Below are 22807 nucleotides of genomic sequence, written 5' to 3'. Positions count from 1 at the left end.
ATGAAGCGGTATGAAGTGATATGAAACGATATGAAGCGATATGAAGCGATATGAAGCGGTATGAAGCGATATGAAGCTGTATGAAGTGGTATGAAGCGATATGAAGCGGTATGAAGCGATATGAAGCGGTATGAAACGATATGAAGTGGTATGAAGTGATATGAAGCAATATGAAGTGATATGAAGCAATATGAAGCGGTATGAAGCGGTATGAAGCGATATGAAGCGGTATGAAGCGATATGAAGCGGTATGAAGTGGTATGAAGCGATATGAAGCGGTATGAAGTGATATGAAGCGGTATGAAGCGATATGAAGTGATATGAAGCAATATGAAGCGGTATGAAGCGGTATGAAGTGATATGAAACGGTATGAAGCGGTATGAAGCGGTATGAAGCGATATGAAGCGATATGAAGCGGTATGAAGCGATATGAAGTGATATGAAGCGATATGAAGTGATATGAAGTGATATGAAGCAATATGAAGTGATATGAAGCAATATGAAGCGGTATGAAGCGGTATGAAGCGATATGAAGCGGTATGAAGTGGTATGAAGCGATATGAAGCGGTATGAAGTGGTATGAAGCGATATGAAGCGGTATGAAGTGGTATGAAGCGATATGAAGCGGTATGAAGCGATATGAAGCTGTATGAAGTGGTATGAAGCGATATGAAGCGGTATGAAGCGATATGAAGCGGTATGAAACGATATGAAGTGGTATGAAGTGATATGAAGCAATATGAAGTGATATGAAGCAATATGAAGCGGTATGAAGCGGTATGAAGCGATATGAAGCGGTATGATGCGATATGAAGCGGTATGAAGTGGTATGAAGCGATATGAAATGGTATGAAGTGATATGAAGCGATATGAAGCGGTATGAAGCGATATGAAGCGGTATGATGCGATATGAAGCGGTATGAAGTGGTATGAAGCGATATGAAATGGTATGAAGTGATATGAAGCGGTATGAAGCGGTTTGAAGCGATATGAAGCGGTATGAAGCGATATGAAATGGTATGAAGTGATATGAAGCGATATGAAGCGGTATGAAGCGATATGAAACGGTATGAAGCGGTTTGAAGCGGTATGAAGTGATATGCAGCGGTATGAAGTGATATGAAGCGGTATGAAGCGGTATGAAGTGATATGAAGCGGTATGAAGCGGTATGAAGCGATATGAAGTGGTATGAAGCGGTATCAAGCGGTATGAAGCGATATGAAGTGATATGAAGCGATATGAAGCTATATGAAGCGATATGAAGCGGTATGAAGCGGTATGAAGCGGTATGAAGTGATATGCAGCGGTATGAAGCGGTATGAAGCGGTATGAAGTGATATGAAGCGGTATGAAGCAGTATGAAGCGATATGAAGTGATATGAAGCGATATGAAGCGATATGAAGCGATATGAAGCGATATGAAGCAATATGAAGCGATATGAAGCGATATGAAGCGGTATGAAGTGGTATGAAGCGATATGAAGCGGTATGAAGTGATATGAAGTGATATGAAGCGATATGAAGTGATATGAAGCAATATGAAGCGGTATGAAGCGGTATGAAGCGATATGAAGCGGTATGAAGCGATATGAAATGGTATGAAGCGGTTTGAAGCGGTATGAAGTGATATGAAGCGGTATGAAGCGGTATGAAGCGATATGAAGTGGTATGAAGCGGTATGAAGTGATATGAAGCGGTATGAAGCGGTATGAAGTGATATGAAGCGGTATGAAGCGGTATGAAGCGATATGAAGCGGTATGAAGTGATATGAAGCGATATGAAGTGGTATGAAGCGGTATGAAGCGGTATGAAGCGATATGAAGCGGTATGAAGCGGTATGAAGCGGTATGAAGTGATATGAAGCGATATGAAGTGGTATGAAGCGGTATGAAGTGGTATGAAGCGATATGAATCAGTATGAAGCGATATGAAGTGATATGAAGCAATATGAAACGATATGAAGCGGTATGAAGTGATATGAAATGGTATGAAGTGATATGCAGCGGTATGAAGTGGTATGAAGCGGTATGAAGCGGTATGAAGTGGTATGAAGCGGTATGAAGTGATATGCAGTGGTATGAAGCGATATGAAGCGGTATGAAGCGGTATGAAGTGATATGCAGCGGTATGAAGCGATATGAAGCGGTATGAAGTGGTATGAAGCGATATGAAGCGGTATGAAGTGATATGAAGTGATATGAAGCGATATGAAGTGATATGAAGCAATATGAAGCAGTATGAAGTGATATGAAGTGATATGAAGCAATATGAAGCGGTATGAAGTGGTATGAAGCGATATGAAGCGATATGAAGCGATATGAAGCGGTATAAAGCGATATGAAGTGGTATGAAGCGATATGAAGCGATATGAAGCGGTATGAAGCGGTATAAAGCGATATGAAGTGGTATGAAGCAATATGAAGCAATATGAAGCGGTATGAAGCGATATGAAGCGGTATGAAGTGATATGAAGTGATATGAAGCGATATGAAGCGATATGAAGCGGTATAAAACGATATGAAGTGGTATGAAGCGATATGAAGCGATATGAAGCGGTATGAAGCGGTATGAAGTGATATGCAGCGGTATGAAGTGATATGAAGTGATATGGAGCAATATGAAGCGGTATGAAGCGATATGAAGCGGTATGAAGCGATATGAAGTGATATGAAGCAATATGAAGCGGTATGAAGCGGTATGAAGTGATATGAAACGGTATGAAGCGGTATGAAGCGGTATGAAGCGATATGAAGCGATATGAAGCGGTATGAAGCGATATGAAGCTGTATGAAGTGGTATGAAGCGATATGAAGCGGTATGAAGCGATATGAAGCGGTATGAAACGATATGAAGTGGTATGAAGTGATATGAAGCAATATGAAGTGATATGAAGCAATATGAAGCGGTATGAAGCGGTATGAAGCGATATGAAGCGGTATGAAGCGATATGAAGCGGTATGAAGTGGTATGAAGCGATATGAAGCGGTATGAAGTGATATGAAGCGGTATGAAGCGATATGAAGTGATATGAAGCAATATGAAGCGGTATGAAGCGGTATGAAGTGATATGAAACGGTATGAAGCGGTATGAAGCGGTATGAAGCGATATGAAGCGATATGAAGCGGTATGAAGCGATATGAAGTGATATGAAGCGATATGAAGTGATATGAAGTGATATGAAGCAATATGAAGTGATATGAAGCAATATGAAGCGGTATGAAGCGGTATGAAGCGATATGAAGCGGTATGAAGTGGTATGAAGCGATATGAAGCGGTATGAAGTGGTATGAAGCGATATGAAGCGGTATGAAGTGGTATGAAGCGATATGAAGCGGTATGAAGCGATATGAAGCTGTATGAAGTGGTATGAAGCGATATGAAGCGGTATGAAGCGATATGAAGCGGTATGAAACGATATGAAGTGGTATGAAGTGATATGAAGCAATATGAAGTGATATGAAGCAATATGAAGCGGTATGAAGCGGTATGAAGCGATATGAAGCGGTATGATGCGATATGAAGCGGTATGAAGTGGTATGAAGCGATATGAAGCGGTATGAAGTGATATGAAGTGATATGAAGCGATATGAAGTGATATGAAGCAATATGAAGCGGTATGAAGCGGTTTGAAGCGATATGAAGCGGTATGAAGCGATATGAAATGGTATGAAGTGATATGAAGCGATATGAAGCGGTATGAAGCGATATGAAACGGTATGAAGCGGTTTGAAGCGGTATGAAGTGATATGCAGCGGTATGAAGTGATATGAAGCGGTATGAAGCGGTATGAAGTGATATGAAGCGGTATGAAGCGGTATGAAGCGATATGAAGTGGTATGAAGCGGTATCAAGCGGTATGAAGCGATATGAAGTGATATGAAGCGATATGAAGCTATATGAAGCGATATGAAGCGGTATGAAGCGGTATGAAGCGGTATGAAGTGATATGCAGCGGTATGAAGCGGTATGAAGCGGTATGAAGTGATATGAAGCGGTATGAAGCAGTATGAAGCGATATGAAGTGATATGAAGCGATATGAAGCGATATGAAGCGATATGAAGCGATATGAAGCAATATGAAGCGATATGAAGCGATATGAAGCGGTATGAAGTGGTATGAAGCGATATGAAGCGGTATGAAGTGATATGAAGTGATATGAAGCGATATGAAGTGATATGAAGCAATATGAAGCGGTATGAAGCGGTATGAAGCGATATGAAGCGGTATGAAGCGATATGAAATGGTATGAAGCGGTTTGAAGCGGTATGAAGTGATATGAAGCGGTATGAAGCGGTATGAAGCGATATGAAGCGGTATGAAGTGATATGAAGCGATATGAAGTGGTATGAAGCGGTATGAAGCGGTATGAAGCGATATGAAGCGGTATGAAGCGGTATGAAGCGGTATGAAGTGATATGAAGCGATATGAAGTGGTATGAAGCGATATGAAACGATATAAAGCGATATGAAGTGATATGAAGCGGTATGAAGCGATATGAAGCGGTATGAAGCGATATGAAGTGATATGAAGCGATATGAAGTGGTATGAAGCGATATGAATCAGTATGAAGCGATATGAAGTGATATGAAGCAATATGAAACGATATAAAGCGATATGAAGTGATATGAAGCGGTATGAAGCGATATGAAGCGGTATGAAGCGATATGAAGTGATATGAAGCGATATGAAGCGATATGAAGCGATATGAAGTGATATGAAGCGGTATGAAGCGGTATGAAGCGATATGAAGTGGTATGAAGCGGTATGAAGCGGTATGAAGTGGTATGAAGCGGTATGAAGTGATATGCAGTGGTATGAAGTGGTATGAAGTGGTATGAAGTGGTATGAAGTGATATGAAACGGTATGAAGTGATATGAAACGGTATGAAGTGGTATGAAGCGGTATGAAGTGATATGAAATGGTATGAAGTGATATGCAGCGGTATGAAGTGGTATGAAGCGGTATGAAGCGGTATGAAGTGATATGAAACGGTATGAAGCGATATGAAGCGGTATGAAGCGGTATGAAGTGATATGCAGCGGTATGAAGTGGTATGAAGTGAAATGAAGCGATATGAAGTTATATGAAGCAATATGAAGCGGTATGAAGCGGTATGAAGCGATATGAAGCGGTATGAAGCGATATGAAGCGGTATGAAGCGGTATGAAGCGATATAAAGCGGTATGAAGTGATATGAAGTGATATGAAGCGATATGAAGTGATATGAAGCAATATGAAGCGGTATGAAGTGATATGAAACGGTATGAAGCGGTATGAAGCGGTATGAAGTGATATGCAGCGGTATGAAGTGATATGAAGCGGTATGAAGCGGTATGAAGTGATATGAAGCGGTATGAAGCGGTATGAAGCGATATGAAGTGGTATGAAGCGGTATGAAGCGGTATGAAGCGATATGAAGCGATATGAAGCGATATGAAGCGGTATGAAGCGGTATGAAGTGATATGCAGCGGTATGAAGTGGTATGAAGCGGTATGAAGCGGTATGAAGTGATATGAAGCGGTATGAAGCGATATGAAGCGGTATGAAGCGATATGAAGTGATATGAAGCAATATGAAGCGGTATGAAGTGGTATGAAGCGGTATGAAGTGATATGAAGCGGTATGAAGCGATATGAAGCGATATGAAGTGGTATGAAGCGGTATGAAGCGGTATGAAGCGATATGAAACGGTATGAAGCGATATGAAGTGATATGAAGCAATATGAAGCGATATAAAGCGATATGAAGTGATATGAAGCGGTATGAAGCGATATGAAGCGGTATGAAGCGATATGAAGTGATATGAAGCAATATGAAGCGATATGAAGCGATATGAAGTGATATGAAGCGGTATGAAGCGGTATGAAGCGATATGAAGTGGTATGAAGCGGTATGAAGCGGTATGAAGCGGTATGAAGTGGTATGAAGTGATATGCAGCGGTATGAAGTGGTATGAAGTGGTATGAAGCGGTATGAAGTGATATGAAATGATATGAAGTGATATGCAGCGGTATGAAGTGAGATGAAGCGGTATGAAGCGGTATGAAGTGATATGAAACGGTATGAAGCGGTATGAAGCGGTATGAAGCGGTATGAAGTGATATGAAACGGTATGAAGTGATATGCAGCGGTATGAAGTGAGATGAAGCGGTATGAAGCGGTATGAAGTGATATGAAACGGTATGAAGCGGTATGAAGCGGTATGAAGCGGTATGAAGTGATATGAAACGGTATGAAGTGATATGCAGCGGTAGGAAGTGGTATGAAGCGGTATGAAGCGGTATGAAGTGATATGAAACGGTATGAAGCGATATGAAGCGGTCTGAAGCGGTATGAAGTGATATGAAGCGGTATGAAGCGGTATGAAGCGGTATGAAGTGACATGAAGTGATATGAAGCAATATGAAGCGGTATGAAGCGATATGAAGCGGTATGAAGCGATATGAAGTGATATGAAGCAATATGAAGCGGTATGAAGCGGTATGAAGTGATATGAAACGGTATGAAGCGGTATGAAGCGATATGAAGCGATATGAAGCGGTATGAAGCGATATGAAGCGGTATGAAGTGATATGAAGTGATATGAAGCGGTATGAAGCGATATGAAGCGGTATGAAGCGGTATGAAGCGATATGAAGCGGTATGAAGTGATATGAAGTGATATGAACCGATATGAAGTGATATGAAGCAATATGAAGCGGTATGAAGCGGTATGAAGCGATATGAAGCGGTATGAAGCGATATGAAGCGATATGAAGCGATATGAAGCAATATGAAGCGATATGAAGCGATATGAAGTGATATGAAGCGATATGAAGCGATATGAAGCAATATGAAGCGATATGAAGCGGTATGAAGTGATATGAAGCGATATGAAGCGATATGAAGCGGTATGAAGCGGTACGAAGCGATATGAAGCGGTATGATGTGATATGAAGTCATTTGAAGCGATATGAAGCGATATGAAGCGATATGAAGCGGTATGAAGCGATATGAAACGGTATGAAGTGATATGAAGTGATATGAAGCGGTATGAAGTGATATGCAGCGGTATGAAGTGGTATGAAGCGGTATGAAGCGGTACGAAACGGTATGAAGCGGTATGAAGCGATATGAAGCGGTATGAAGTGATATGAAGCGGTATGAAGCGGTATGAAGCGGTATGAAGCGGTATGAAGCGATATGAAGCGGTATGAAGTGGTATGAAGCGGTATGAAACGATATGAAGCGGTATGAAGCAATATGAAGCGGTATGAAGCGATATGAAGTGATATGAAGCGGTATGAAGCGGTATGAAGCGATATGAAGTGATATGAAACGGTATGAAGCGATATGAAGTGATATGAAGCGGTATGAAGCGATATGAAGTGATATGAAGCAATATGAAGCGGTATGAAGCGATATGAAGTGATATGAAACGGTATGAAGCGATATGAAGTGATATGAAGCAATATGAAGCAGTATGAAGCGGTATGAAGTGATATGAAACGGTATGAAGCGATATGAAGTGATATGAAGCGGTATGAAGTGATATGAAGTGATATGAAGCAATATGAAGCGGTATGAAGCGATATGAAGCGGTATGAAGTGATCTGAAGTGATATGAAGCAATATGAAGCGGTATGAAGCGATATGAAGTGATATGAAGCGGTATGAAGCGGTATGAAGCGATATGAAGTGATATGAAACGGTATGAAGCGATATGAAGTGATATGAAGCAATATGAAGCGGTATGAAGCGATATGAAGTGATATGAAACGGTATGAAGCGATATGAAGTGATATGAAGCGGTATGAAGCGATATGAAGTGATATGAAGCAATATGAAGCAGTATGAAGCGGTATGAAGTGATATGAAACGGTATGAAGCGATATGAAGTGATATGAAGCGGTATGAAGTGATATGAAGTGATATGAAGCAATATGAAGCGGTATGAAGCGATATGAAGCGGTATGAAGTGATATGAAGTGATATGAAGCAATATGAAGCGGTATGAAGCGATATGAAGCGGTATGAAGTGATATGAAGTGATATGCAGCGGTATGAAGCGATATGAAGCAATATGAAGCGGTATGAAGCGATATGAAGCGGTATGAAGTGATATGAAGTGATATGCAGCGGTATGAAGTGATATGAAGCGGTATGAAGTGATATGAAGTGATATGAAGCGATATGAAGTGATATGAAGCAATATGAAGCGGTATGAAGCGGTATGAAGTGATATGAAACGGTATGAAGCGGTATGAAGCGGTATGAAGCGATATGAAGCGATATGAAGCGGTATGAAGCGGTATGAAGTGATATGCAGCGGTATGAAGTGGTATGAAGCGGTATGAAGCGGTATGAAGTGATATGAAGTGATATGGAGCAATATGAAGCGGTATGAAGCGATATGAAGCGGTATGAAGCGATATGAAGTGATATGAAGCAATATGAAGCGGTATGAAGCGGTATGAAGTGATATGAAACGGTATGAAGCGGTATGAAGCGGTATGAAGCGATATGAAGCGATATGAAGCGGTATGAAGCGATATGAAGCGGTATGAAGCGATATGAAGCGGTATGAAGTGGTATGAAGCGATATGAAGCAATATGAAGCGGTATGAAGCGGTATGAAGCGGTATGAAGTGATATGAAGTGATATGAAGCAATATGAAGCGGTATGAAGCGGTATGAAGTGATATGAAGTGATATGAAGCGATATGAAGCTGTATGAAGTGATATGAAGTGATATGAAGCGATATGAAGCTGTATGAAGTGGTATGAAGCGATATGAAGTGGTATGAATCGATATGAAGCGGTATGAAGCGATATGAAGCTGTATGAAGTGGTATGAAGCGATATGAAGCGGTATGAAGCGATATGAAGCGGTATGAAGCGGTATGAAGTGATATGAAGTGATATGAAGCAATATGAAGCGATATGAAGCGGTATGAAGTGATATGAAGTGATATGAAGCAATATGAAGCGGTATGAAGCGGTATGAAGTGATATGAAACGGTATGAAGCGGTATGAAGCGGTATGAAGCGATATGAAGCGATATGAAGCGGTATAAAGCGATATGAAGCGGTATGAAGCGATATGAAGCGGTATGAAGTGGTATGAAGCGATATGAAGCGGTATGAAGCGATATGAAGCTGTATGAAGTGGTATGAAGCGATATGAAGCGGTATGAAGTGGTATGAAGCGATATGAAGCGGTATGAAGCGATATGAAGCTGTATGAAGTGGTATGAAGCGATATGAAGCGGTATGAAGCGATATGAAGCGGTATGAAACGATATGAAGTGGTATGAAGTGATATGAAGCAATATGAAGTGATATGAAGCAATATGAAGCGGTATGAAGCGGTATGAAGCGATATGAAGCGGTATGAAGCGATATGAAGCGGTATGAAGTGGTATGAAGCGATATGAAGCGGTATGAAGTGATATGAAGTGATATGAAGCGATATGAAGTGATATGAAGCAATATGAAGCGGTATGAAGCGGTATGAAGCGATATGAAGCGGTATGAAGCGATATGAAATGGTATGAAGTGATATGAAGCGATATGAAGCGGTATGAAGCGATATGAAGCGGTATGAAGTGATATGAAGCGGTATGAAGCGGTATGAAGTGATATGAAGCGGTATGAAGCGGTATGAAGCGATATGAAGTGGTATGAAGCGGTATCAAGCGGTATGAAGCGATATGAAGTGATATGAAGCGATATGAAGCTATATGAAGCGATATGAAGTGGTATGAAGCGGTATGAAGCGGTATGAAGTGATATGCAGCGGTATGAGTGGTATGAAGCGGTATGAAGCGGTATGAAGCGGTATGAAGCGGTATGAAGCGATATGAAGCGGTATGAAGTGGTATGAAGCGGTATGAAACGATATGAAGCGGTATGAAGCAATATGAAGCGGTATGAAGCGATATGAAGTGATATGAAGCGGTATGAAGCGGTATGAAGCGATATGAAGTGATATGAAACGGTATGAAGCGATATGAAGTGATATGAAGCGGTATGAAGCGATATGAAGTGATATGAAGCAATATGAAGCAGTATGAAGCGGTATGAAGTGATATGAAACGGTATGAAGCGATATGAAGTGATATGAAGCGGTATGAAGTGATATGAAGTGATATGAAGCAATATGAAGCGGTATGAAGCGATATGAAGCGGTATGAAGTGATATGAAGTGATATGAAGCAATATGAAGCGGTATGAAGCGATATGAAGCGGTATGAAGTGATATGAAGTGATATGCAGCGGTATGAAGCGATATGAAGCGGTATGAAGTGGTATGAAGCGATATGAAGCGGTATGAAGTGATATGAAGTGATATGAAGCGATATGAAGTGATATGAAGCAATATGAAGCGGTATGAAGCGGTATGAAGTGATATGAAACGGTATGAAGCGGTATGAAGCGGTATGAAGCGATATGAAGCGATATGAAGCGGTATGAAGCGGTATGAAGTGATATGCAGCGGTATGAAGTGGTATGAAGCGGTATGAAGCGGTATGAAGTGATATGAAGTGATATGGAGCAATATGAAGCGGTATGAAGCGATATGAAGCGGTATGAAGCGATATGAAGTGATATGAAGCAATATGAAGCGGTATGAAGCGGTATGAAGTGATATGAAACGGTATGAAGCGGTATGAAGCGGTATGAAGCGATATGAAGCGATATGAAGCGGTATGAAGCGATATGAAGCGGTATGAAGTGATATGAAGTGATATGAAGCAATATGAAGCGGTATGAAGCGGTATGAAGTGATATGAAGTGATATGAAGCGATATGAAGCTGTATGAAGTGATATGAAGTGATATGAAGCGATATGAAGCTGTATGAAGTGGTATGAAGCGATATGAAGTGGTATGAATCGATATGAAGCGGTATGAAGCGATATGAAGCTGTATGAAGTGGTATGAAGCGATATGAAGCGGTATGAAGCGATATGAAGCGGTATGAAGCGGTATGAAGTGATATGAAGTGATATGAAGCAATATGAAGCGATATGAAGCGGTATGAAGTGATATGAAGTGATATGAAGCAATATGAAGCGGTATGAAGCGGTATGAAGTGATATGAAACGGTATGAAGCGGTATGAAGCGGTATGAAGCGATATGAAGCGATATGAAGCGGTATAAAGCGATATGAAGCGGTATGAAGCGATATGAAGCTGTATGAAGTGGTATGAAGCGATATGAAGCGGTATGAAGTGGTATGAAGCGATATGAAGCGGTATGAAGCGATATGAAGCTGTATGAAGTGGTATGAAGCGATATGAAGCGGTATGAAGCGATATGAAGCGGTATGAAACGATATGAAGTGGTATGAAGTGATATGAAGCAATATGAAGTGATATGAAGCAATATGAAGCGGTATGAAGCGGTATGAAGCGATATGAAGCGGTATGAAGCGATATGAAGCGGTATGAAGTGGTATGAAGCGATATGAAGCGGTATGAAGTGATATGAAGTGATATGAAGCGATATGAAGTGATATGAAGCAATATGAAGCGGTATGAAGCGGTATGAAGCGATATGAAGCGGTATGAAGCGATATGAAATGGTATGAAGTGATATGAAGCGATATGAAGCGGTATGAAGCGATATGAAACGGTATGAAGCGGTTTGAAGCGGTATGAAGTGATATGCAGCGGTATGAAGTGATATGAAGCGGTATGAAGCGGTATGAAGTGATATGAAGCGGTATGAAGCGGTATGAAGCGATATGAAGTGGTATGAAGCGGTATCAAGCGGTATGAAGCGATATGAAGTGATATGAAGCGATATGAAGCTATATGAAGCGATATGAAGCGGTATGAAGCGGTATGAAGCGGTATGAAGTGATATGCAGCGGTATGAGTGGTATGAAGCGGTATGAAGCGGTATGAAGTGATATGAAGCGGTATGAAGCGGTATGAAGCGATATGAAGTGATATGAAGCGATATGAAGCGATATGAAGCGATATGAAGCGATATGAAGCAATATGAAGCGATATGAAGCGATATGAAGCGGTATGAAGTGGTATGAAGCGATATGAATCGGTATGAAGTGATATGAAGTGATATGAAGCGATATGAAGTGATATGAAGCAATATGAAGCGGTATGAAGCGGTATGAAGCGATATGAAGCGGTATGAAGCGATATGAAATGGTATGAAGTGATATGAAGCGATATGAAGCGGTATGAAGCGATATGAAACGGTATGAAGCGGTTTGAAGCGGTATGAAGTGATATGCAGCGGTATGAAGTGATATGAAGCGGTATGAAGCGGTATGAAGTGATATGAAGCGGTATGAAGCGGTATGAAGCGATATGAAGTGGTATGAAGCGGTATCAAGCGGTATGAAGCGATATGAAGTGATATGAAGCGATATGAAGCTATATGAAGCGATATGAAGCGGTATGAAGCGGTATGAAGCGGTATGAAGTGATATGCAGCGGTATGAGTGGTATGAAGCGGTATGAAGCGGTATGAAGTGATATGAAGCGGTATGAAGCGGTATGAAGCGATATGAAGTGATATGAAGCGATATGAAGCTGTATGAAGTGGTATGAAGCGATATGAAGTGGTATGAAGCGATATGAAGCGGTATGAAACGATATGAAGTGGTATGAAGTGATATGAAGCAATATGAAGCAATATGAAGCGGTATGAAGCGGTATGAAGCGATATGAAGTGATATGAAGCGATATGAAGCGATATGAAGCGATATGAAGCGATATGAAGCAATATGAAGCGATATGAAGCGATATGAAGCGGTATGAAGTGGTATGAAGCGATATGAAGCGGTATGAAACGATATGAAGTGGTATGAAGTGATATGAAGTGGTATGAAGCGATATGAAGCGGTATGAAACGATATGAAGTGGTATGAAGTGATATGAAGTGATATGAAGCGATATGAAGCGGTATGAAACGATATGAAGTGGTATGAAGTGATATGAAGTGATATGAAGCGATATGAAGCGGTATGAAGCGGTATGAAGCGATATGAAGTGGTATGAAGCGATATGAAGCGGTATGAAACGATATGAAGTGGTATGAAGTGATATGAAGTGATATGAAGCGATATGAAGCGGTATGAAGCGGTATGAAGCGATATGAAGTGATATGAAGCGATATGAAGCGATATGAAGCGATATGAAGCGATATGAAGCAATATGAAGCGATATGAAGCGATATGAAGCGGTATGAAGTGGTATGAAGCGATATGAAGCGGTATGAAGTGATATGAAGTGATATGAAGCGATATGAAGTGATATGAAGCAATATGAAGCGGTATGAAGCGGTATGAAGCGATATGAAGCGGTATGAAGCGATATGAAATGGTATGAAGTGATATGAAGCGATATGAAGCGGTATGAAGCGATATGAAACGGTATGAAGCGGTTTGAAGCGGTATGAAGTGATATGCAGCGGTATGAAGTGATATGAAGCGGTATGAAGCGGTATGAAGTGATATGCAGCGGTATGAAGCGGTATGAAGCGATATGAAGTGGTATGAAGCGGTATGAAGTGATATGAAGCGGTATGAAGCGGTATGAAGTGATATGAAGCGGTATGAAGCGGTATGAAGCGATATGAAGTGGTATGAAGCGGTATCAAGCGGTATGAAGCGATATGAAGCGGTATGAAGCGGTATGAAGCGGTATGAAGTGATATGCAGCGGTATGAGTGGTATGAAGCGGTATGAAGCGGTATGAAGTGATATGAAGCGGTATGAAGCGGTATGAAGCGATATGAAGTGATATGAAGCGATATGAAGCGATATGAAGCGATATGAAGCGATATGAAGCAATATGAAGCGATATGAAGCGATATGAAGCGATATGAAGTGATATGAAGCGATATGAAGCGATATGAAGCAATATGAAGCGATATGAAGCGGTATGAAGCGATATGAAGCGATATGAAGCGGTATGATGTGATATGAAGTGATTTGAAGCGATATGAAGCGATATGAAGCGATATGAAGCGGTATGAAGCGATATGAAGCGATATGAAGCGGTATGAAGCGGTATGAAGCGATATGAAGCGGTATGATGTGATATGAAGTGATTTGAAGCGATATGAAGCGATATGAAGCGATATGAAGCGGTATGAAGCGATATGAAACGGTATGAAGTGATATGAAGCGATATGAAGCGGTATGAAGCGATATGAAACGGTATGAAGTGTTATGAAGTGGTATGAAGTGATATGCAGCGGTATGAAGTGGTATGAAGTGGTATGAAGCGGTATGAAGCGGTATGAAACGGTATGAAGCGGTATGAAGCGGTATGAAACGGTATGAAGTGATATGAAGCGGTATGAAGCGGTATGAAGCGGTATGAAGTGGTATGAAGCGGTATGAAGCGGTATGAAGTGATATGAAGCGGTATGAAGCGGTATGAAGCGGTATGAAGTGATATGAAGCGGTATGAAGCGGTAGGAAGCGGTATGAAGCGGTATGAAGCAATATGAAGCGGTATGAAGTGGTATGAAGCGGTATGAAGCGATATGAAGTGATATGAAGCGGTATGAAGCGGTATGAAGCGGTATGAAGTGATATGAAGCGGTATGAAGCGGTATGAAGTGATATGAAGTGATATGAAGCGATATGAAGCGGTATGAAGCGATATGAAGCGGTATGAAGTGATATGAAGCGATATGAAGCGGTATGAAGCAATATGAAGCGGTATGAAGTGGTACGAAGCGATATGAAGCGGTATGAAGCGGTATGAAGTGATATGAAGCGGTATGAAGCGGTATGAAGTGATATGAAGCGGTATGAAGCGGTATGAAGTGATATGAAGCGGTATGAAGCGGTATGAAGTGATATGAAGTGATATGAAGCGGTATGAAGCGATATGAAGCGGTATGAAGCGGTATGAAGTGATATGAAGCGGTATGAAGCGGTATGAAGTGATATGAAGTGATATGAAGCGATATGAAGCGGTATGAAGTGGTATGAAGCGGTATGAAGCGGTATGAAGTGATATGAAGCGGTATGAAGTGGTATGAAGTGATATGAAGTGATATGAAGCGATATGAAGCGGTATGAAGCGGTATGAAGTGATATGAAGCGGTATGAAGCGGTATGAAGTGATATGAAGTGATATGAAGCGATATGAAGCGGTATGAAGTGATATGAAGTGATATGAAGCGGTATGAAGTGATATGAAGTGATATGAAGTGGTACGAAGCGATATGAAGCGGTATGAAGTGATATGAAGCGGTATGAAGTGATATGAAGTGATATGAAGCGGTATGAAGTGATATGAAGTGATATGAAGTGGTACGAAGCGATATGAAGCGGTATGAAGTGATATGAAGCGGTATGAAGTGATATGAAGTGATATGAAGCGGTATGAAGCGGTATGAAGTGATATGAAGTGATATGAAGTGGTACGAAGCGATATGAAGCGGTATGAAGCGGTATGAAGTGATATGAAGCGGTATGAAGCGGTATGAAGTGATATGAAGTGATATGAAGCGATATGAAGCGGTATGAAGTGATATGAAGCGGTATGAAGTGATATGAAGTGATATGAAGCGGTATGAAGTGATATGAAGCGGTATGAAGTGATATGAAGTGATATGAAGCGGTATGAAGCGGTATGAAGCGATATGAAGCGGTATGAAGCGATATGAAGTGATATGAAGCAATATGAAGCGGTATGAAGTGGTATGAAGCGGTATGAAGTGATATGAAGCGGTATGAAGCGATATGAAGCGATATGAAGTGGTATGAAGCGGTATGAAGCGGTATGAAGCGATATGAAACGGTATGAAGCGATATGAAGTGATATGAAGCAATATGAAGCGATATAAAGCGATATGAAGTGATATGAAGCGGTATGAAGCGATATGAAGCGGTATGAAGCGATATGAAGTGATATGAAGCAATATGAAGCGATATGAAGCGATATGAAGTGATATGAAGCGGTATGAAGCGGTATGAAGCGATATGAAGTGGTATGAAGCGGTATGAAGCGGTATGAAGCGGTATGAAGTGGTATGAAGTGATATGCAGCGGTATGAAGTGGTATGAAGTGGTATGAAGCGGTATGAAGTGATATGAAATGATATGAAGTGATATGCAGCGGTATGAAGTGAGATGAAGCGGTATGAAGCGGTATGAAGTGATATGAAACGGTATGAAGCGGTATGAAGCGGTATGAAGCGGTATGAAGTGATATGAAACGGTATGAAGTGATATGCAGCGGTATGAAGTGAGATGAAGCGGTATGAAGCGGTATGAAGTGATATGAAACGGTATGAAGCGGTATGAAGCGGTATGAAGCGGTATGAAGTGATATGAAACGGTATGAAGTGATATGCAGCGGTAGGAAGTGGTATGAAGCGGTATGAAGCGGTATGAAGTGATATGAAACGGTATGAAGCGATATGAAGCGGTCTGAAGCGGTATGAAGTGATATGAAGCGGTATGAAGCGGTATGAAGCGGTATGAAGTGATATGAAGTGATATGAAGCAATATGAAGCGGTATGAAGCGATATGAAGCGGTATGAAGCGATATGAAGTGATATGAAGCAATATGAAGCGGTATGAAGCGGTATGAAGTGATATGAAACGGTATGAAGCGGTATGAAGCGATATGAAGCGATATGAAGCGGTATGAAGCGATATGAAGCGGTATGAAGTGATATGAAGTGATATGAAGCGGTATGAAGCGATATGAAGCGGTATGAAGCGGTATGAAGCGATATGAAGCGGTATGAAGTGATATGAAGTGATATGAACCGATATGAAGTGATATGAAGCAATATGAAGCGGTATGAAGCGGTATGAAGCGATATGAAGCGGTATGAAGCGATATGAAGCGATATGAAGCGATATGAAGCAATATGAAGCGATATGAAGCGATATGAAGTGATATGAAGCGATATGAAGCGATATGAAGCAATATGAAGCGATATGAAGCGGTATGAAGTGATATGAAGCGATATGAAGCGATATGAAGCGGTATGAAGCGGTACGAAGCGATATGAAGCGGTATGATGTGATATGAAGTCATTTGAAGCGATATGAAGCGATATGAAGCGATATGAAGCGGTATGAAGCGATATGAAACGGTATGAAGTGATATGAAGTGATATGAAGCGGTATGAAGTGATATGCAGCGGTATGAAGTGGTATGAAGCGGTATGAAGCGGTACGAAACGGTATGAAGCGGTATGAAGCGATATGAAGCGGTATGAAGTGATATGAAGCGGTATGAAGCGGTATGAAGCGGTATGAAGCGGTATGAAGCGATATGAAGCGGTATGAAGTGGTATGAAGCGGTATGAAACGATATGAAGCGGTATGAAGCAATATGAAGCGGTATGAAGCGATATGAAGTGATATGAAGCGGTATGAAGCGGTATGAAGCGATATGAAGTGATATGAAACGGTATGAAGCGATATGAAGTGATATGAAGCGGTATGAAGCGATATGAAGTGATATGAAGCAATATGAAGCGGTATGAAGCGATATGAAGTGATATGAAACGGTATGAAGCGATATGAAGTGATATGAAGCAATATGAAGCAGTATGAAGCGGTATGAAGTGATATGAAACGGTATGAAGCGATATGAAGCGGTATGAAACGATATGAAGTGGTATGAAGTGATATGAAGTGATATGAAGCGATATGAAGCGGTATGAAGCGGTATGAAGCGATATGAAGTGATATGAAGCGATATGAAGCGATATGAAGCGATATGAAGCGATATGAAGCAATATGAAGCGATATGAAGCGATATGAAGCGGTATGAAGTGGTATGAAGCGATATGAAGCGGTATGAAGTGATATGAAGTGATATGAAGCGATATGAAGTGATATGAAGCAATATGAAGCGGTATGAAGCGGTATGAAGCGATATGAAGCGGTATGAAGCGATATGAAATGGTATGAAGTGATATGAAGCGATATGAAGCGGTATGAAGCGATATGAAACGGTATGAAGCGGTTTGAAGCGGTATGAAGTGATATGCAGCGGTATGAAGTGATATGAAGCGGTATGAAGCGGTATGAAGTGATATGCAGCGGTATGAAGCGGTATGAAGCGATATGAAGTGGTATGAAGCGGTATGAAGTGATATGAAGCGGTATGAAGCGGTATGAAGTGATATGAAGCGGTATGAAGCGGTATGAAGCGATATGAAGTGGTATGAAGCGGTATCAAGCGGTATGAAGCGATATGAAGCGGTATGAAGCGGTATGAAGCGGTATGAAGTGATATGCAGCGGTATGAGTGGTATGAAGCGGTATGAAGCGGTATGAAGTGATATGAAGCGGTATGAAGCGGTATGAAGCGATATGAAGTGATATGAAGCGATATGAAGCGATATGAAGCGATATGAAGCGATATGAAGCAATATGAAGCGATATGAAGCGATATGAAGCGATATGAAGTGATATGAAGCGATATGAAGCGATATGAAGCAATATGAAGCGATATGAAGCGGTATGAAGCGATATGAAGCGATATGAAGCGGTATGATGTGATATGAAGTGATTTGAAGCGATATGAAGCGATATGAAGCGATATGAAGCGGTATGAAGCGATATGAAGCGATATGAAGCGGTATGAAGCGGTATGAAGCGATATGAAGCGGTATGATGTGATATGAAGTGATTTGAAGCGATATGAAGCGATATGAAGCGATATGAAGCGGTATGAAGCGATATGAAGCGGTATGAAGCGATATGAAACGGTATGAAGTGTTATGAAGTGGTATGAAGTGATATGCAGCGGTATGAAGTGGTATGAAGTGGTATGAAGCGGTATGAAGCGGTATGAAACGGTATGAAGCGGTATGAAGCGGTATGAAACGGTATGAAGTGATATGAAGCGGTATGAAGCGGTATGAAGCGGTATGAAGTGGTATGAAGCGGTATGAAGCGGTATGAAGTGATATGAAGCGGTATGAAGCGGTATGAAGCGGTATGAAGTGATATGAAGCGGTATGAAGCGGTAGGAAGCGGTATGAAGCGGTATGAAGTGATATGAAGCGGTATGAAGCGGTATGAAGCGATATGAAGTGGTATGAAGCGGTATGAAGCGGTATGAAGCGGTATGAAGTGGTATGAAGTGATATGCAGCGGTATGAAGTGGTATGAAGTGGTATGAAGCGGTATGAAGTGATATGAAATGATATGAAGTGATATGCAGCGGTATGAAGTGAGATGAAGCGGTATGAAGCGGTATGAAGTGATATGAAACGGTATGAAGCGGTATGAAGCGGTATGAAGCGGTATGAAGTGATATGAAACGGTATGAAGTGATATGCAGCGGTATGAAGTGAGATGAAGCGGTATGAAGCGGTATGAAGTGATATGAAACGGTATGAAGCGGTATGAAGCGGTATGAAGCGGTATGAAGTGATATGAAACGGTATGAAGTGATATGCAGCGGTAGGAAGTGGTATGAAGCGGTATGAAGCGGTATGAAGTGATATGAAACGGTATGAAGCGATATGAAGCGGTCTGAAGCGGTATGAAGTGATATGAAGCGGTATGAAGCGGTATGAAGCGGTATGAAGTGATATGAAGTGATATGAAGCAATATGAAGCGGTATGAAGCGATATGAAGCGGTATGAAGCGATATGAAGTGATATGAAGCAATATGAAGCGGTATGAAGCGGTATGAAGTGATATGAAACGGTATGAAGCGGTATGAAGCGATATGAAGCGATATGAAGCGGTATGAAGCGATATGAAGCGGTATGAAGTGATATGAAGTGATATGAAGCGGTATGAAGCGATATGAAGCGGTATGAAGCGGTATGAAGCGATATGAAGCGGTATGAAGTGATATGAAGTGATATGAACCGATATGAAGTGATATGAAGCAATATGAAGCGGTATGAAGCGGTATGAAGCGATATGAAGCGGTATGAAGCGATATGAAGCGATATGAAGCGATATGAAGCAATATGAAGCGATATGAAGCGATATGAAGTGATATGAAGCGATATGAAGCGATATGAAGCAATATGAAGCGATATGAAGCGGTATGAAGTGATATGAAGCGATATGAAGCGATATGAAGCGGTATGAAGCGGTACGAAGCGATATGAAGCGGTATGATGTGATATGAAGTCATTTGAAGCGATATGAAGCGATATGAAGCGATATGAAGCGGTATGAAGCGATATGAAACGGTATGAAGTGATATGAAGTGATATGAAGCGGTATGAAGTGATATGCAGCGGTATGAAGTGGTATGAAGCGGTATGAAGCGGTACGAAACGGTATGAAGCGGTATGAAGCGATATGAAGCGGTATGAAGTGATATGAAGCGGTATGAAGCGGTATGAAGCGGTATGAAGCGGTATGAAGCGATATGAAGCGGTATGAAGTGGTATGAAGCGGTATGAAACGATATGAAGCGGTATGAAGCAATATGAAGCGGTATGAAGCGATATGAAGTGATATGAAGCGGTATGAAGCGGTATGAAGCGATATGAAGTGATATGAAACGGTATGAAGCGATATGAAGTGATATGAAGCGGTATGAAGCGATATGAAGTGATATGAAGCAATATGAAGCGGTATGAAGCGATATGAAGTGATATGAAACGGTATGAAGCGATATGAAGTGATATGAAGCAATATGAAGCAGTATGAAGCGGTATGAAGTGATATGAAACGGTATGAAGCGATATGAAGCGGTATGAAACGATATGAAGTGGTATGAAGTGATATGAAGTGATATGAAGCGATATGAAGCGGTATGAAGCGGAATGAAGCGATATGAAGTGATATGAAGCGATATGAAGCGATATGAAGCGATATGAAGCGATATGAAGCAATATGAAGCGATATGAAGCGATATGAAGCGGTATGAAGTGGTATGAAGCGATATGAAGCGGTATGAAGTGATATGAAGTGATATGAAGCGATATGAAGTGATATGAAGCAATATGAAGCGGTATGAAGCGGTATGAAGCGATATGAAGCGGTATGAAGCGATATGAAATGGTATGAAGTGATATGAAGCGATATGAAGCGGTATGAAGCGATATGAAACGGTATGAAGCGGTTTGAAGCGGTATGAAGTGATATGCAGCGGTATGAAGTGATATGAAGCGGTATGAAGCGGTATGAAGTGATATGCAGCGGTATGAAGCGGTATGAAGCGATATGAAGTGGTATGAAGCGGTATGAAGTGATATGAAGCGGTATGAAGCGGTATGAAGTGATATGAAGCGGTATGAAGCGGTATGAAGCGATATGAAGTGGTATGAAGCGGTATCAAGCGGTATGAAGCGATATGAAGCGGTATGAAGCGGTATGAAGCGGTATGAAGTGATATGCAGCGGTATGAGTGGTATGAAGCGGTATGAAGCGGTATGAAGTGATATGAAGCGGTATGAAGCGGTATGAAGCGATATGAAGTGATATGAAGCGATATGAAGCGATATGAAGCGATATGAAGCGATATGAAGCAATATGAAGCGATATGAAGCGATATGAAGCGATATGAAGTGATATGAAGCGATATGAAGCGATATGAAGCAATATGAAGCGATATGAAGCGGTATGATGTGATATGAAGTGATTTGAAGCGATATGAAGCGATATGAAGCGATATGAAGCGGTATGAAGCGATATGAAGCGATATGAAGCGGTATGAAGCGGTATGAAGCGATATGAAGCGGTATGATGTGATATGAAGTGATTTGAAGCGATATGAAGCGATATGAAGCGATATGAAGCGGTATGAAGCGATATGAAACGGTATGAAGTGATATGAAGCGATATGAAGCGGTATGAAGCGATATGAAACGGTATGAAGTGTTATGAAGTGGTATGAAGTGATATGCAGCGGTATGAAGTGGTATGAAGTGGTATGAAGCGGTATGAAGCGGTATGAAACGGTATGAAGCGGTATGAAGCGGTATGAAACGGTATGAAGTGATATGAAGCGGTATGAAGCGGTATGAAGCGGTATGAAGTGGTATGAAGCGGTATGAAGCGGTATGAAGTGATATGAAGCGGTATGAAGCGGTATGAAGCGGTATGAAGTGATATGAAGCGGTATGAAGCGGTAGGAAGCGGTATGAAGCGGTATGAAGCAATATGAAGCGGTATGAAGTGGTATGAAGCGGTATGAAGCGATATGAAGTGATATGAAGCGGTATGAAGCGGTATGAAGCGGTATGAAGTGATATGAAGCGGTATGAAGCGGTATGAAGTGATATGAAGTGATATGAAGCGATATGAAGCGGTATGAAGCGATATGAAGCGGTATGAAGTGATATGAAGCGATATGAAGCGGTATGAAGCAATATGAAGCGGTATGAAGTGGTACGAAGCGATATGAAGCGGTATGAAGCGGTATGAAGTGATATGAAGCGGTATGAAGCGGTATGAAGTGATATGAAGCGGTATGAAGCGGTATGAAGTGATATGAAGCGGTATGAAGCGGTATGAAGTGATATGAAGTGATATGAAGCGGTATGAAGCGATATGAAGCGGTATGAAGCGGTATGAAGTGATATGAAGCGGTATGAAGCGGTATGAAGTGATATGAAGTGATATGAAGCGATATGAAGCGGTATGAAGTGGTATGAAGCGGTATGAAGCGGTATGAAGTGATATGAAGCGGTATGAAGTGGTATGAAGTGATATGAAGTGATATGAAGCGATATGAAGCGGTATGAAGCGGTATGAAGTGATATGAAGCGGTATGAAGCGGTATGAAGTGATATGAAGTGATATGAAGCGATATGAAGCGGTATGAAGTGGTATGAAGCGGTATGAAGTGATATGAAGTGATATGAAGCGGTATG

The sequence above is a fragment of the Pristiophorus japonicus genome, chromosome 19 (genome assembly GCF_044704955.1).
Source record: "Pristiophorus japonicus isolate sPriJap1 chromosome 19, sPriJap1.hap1, whole genome shotgun sequence".
NCBI classification, from domain to species: Eukaryota; Metazoa; Chordata; class Chondrichthyes; family Pristiophoridae; genus Pristiophorus; species Pristiophorus japonicus.
This window is presented reverse-complemented; position numbering follows the sequence as displayed.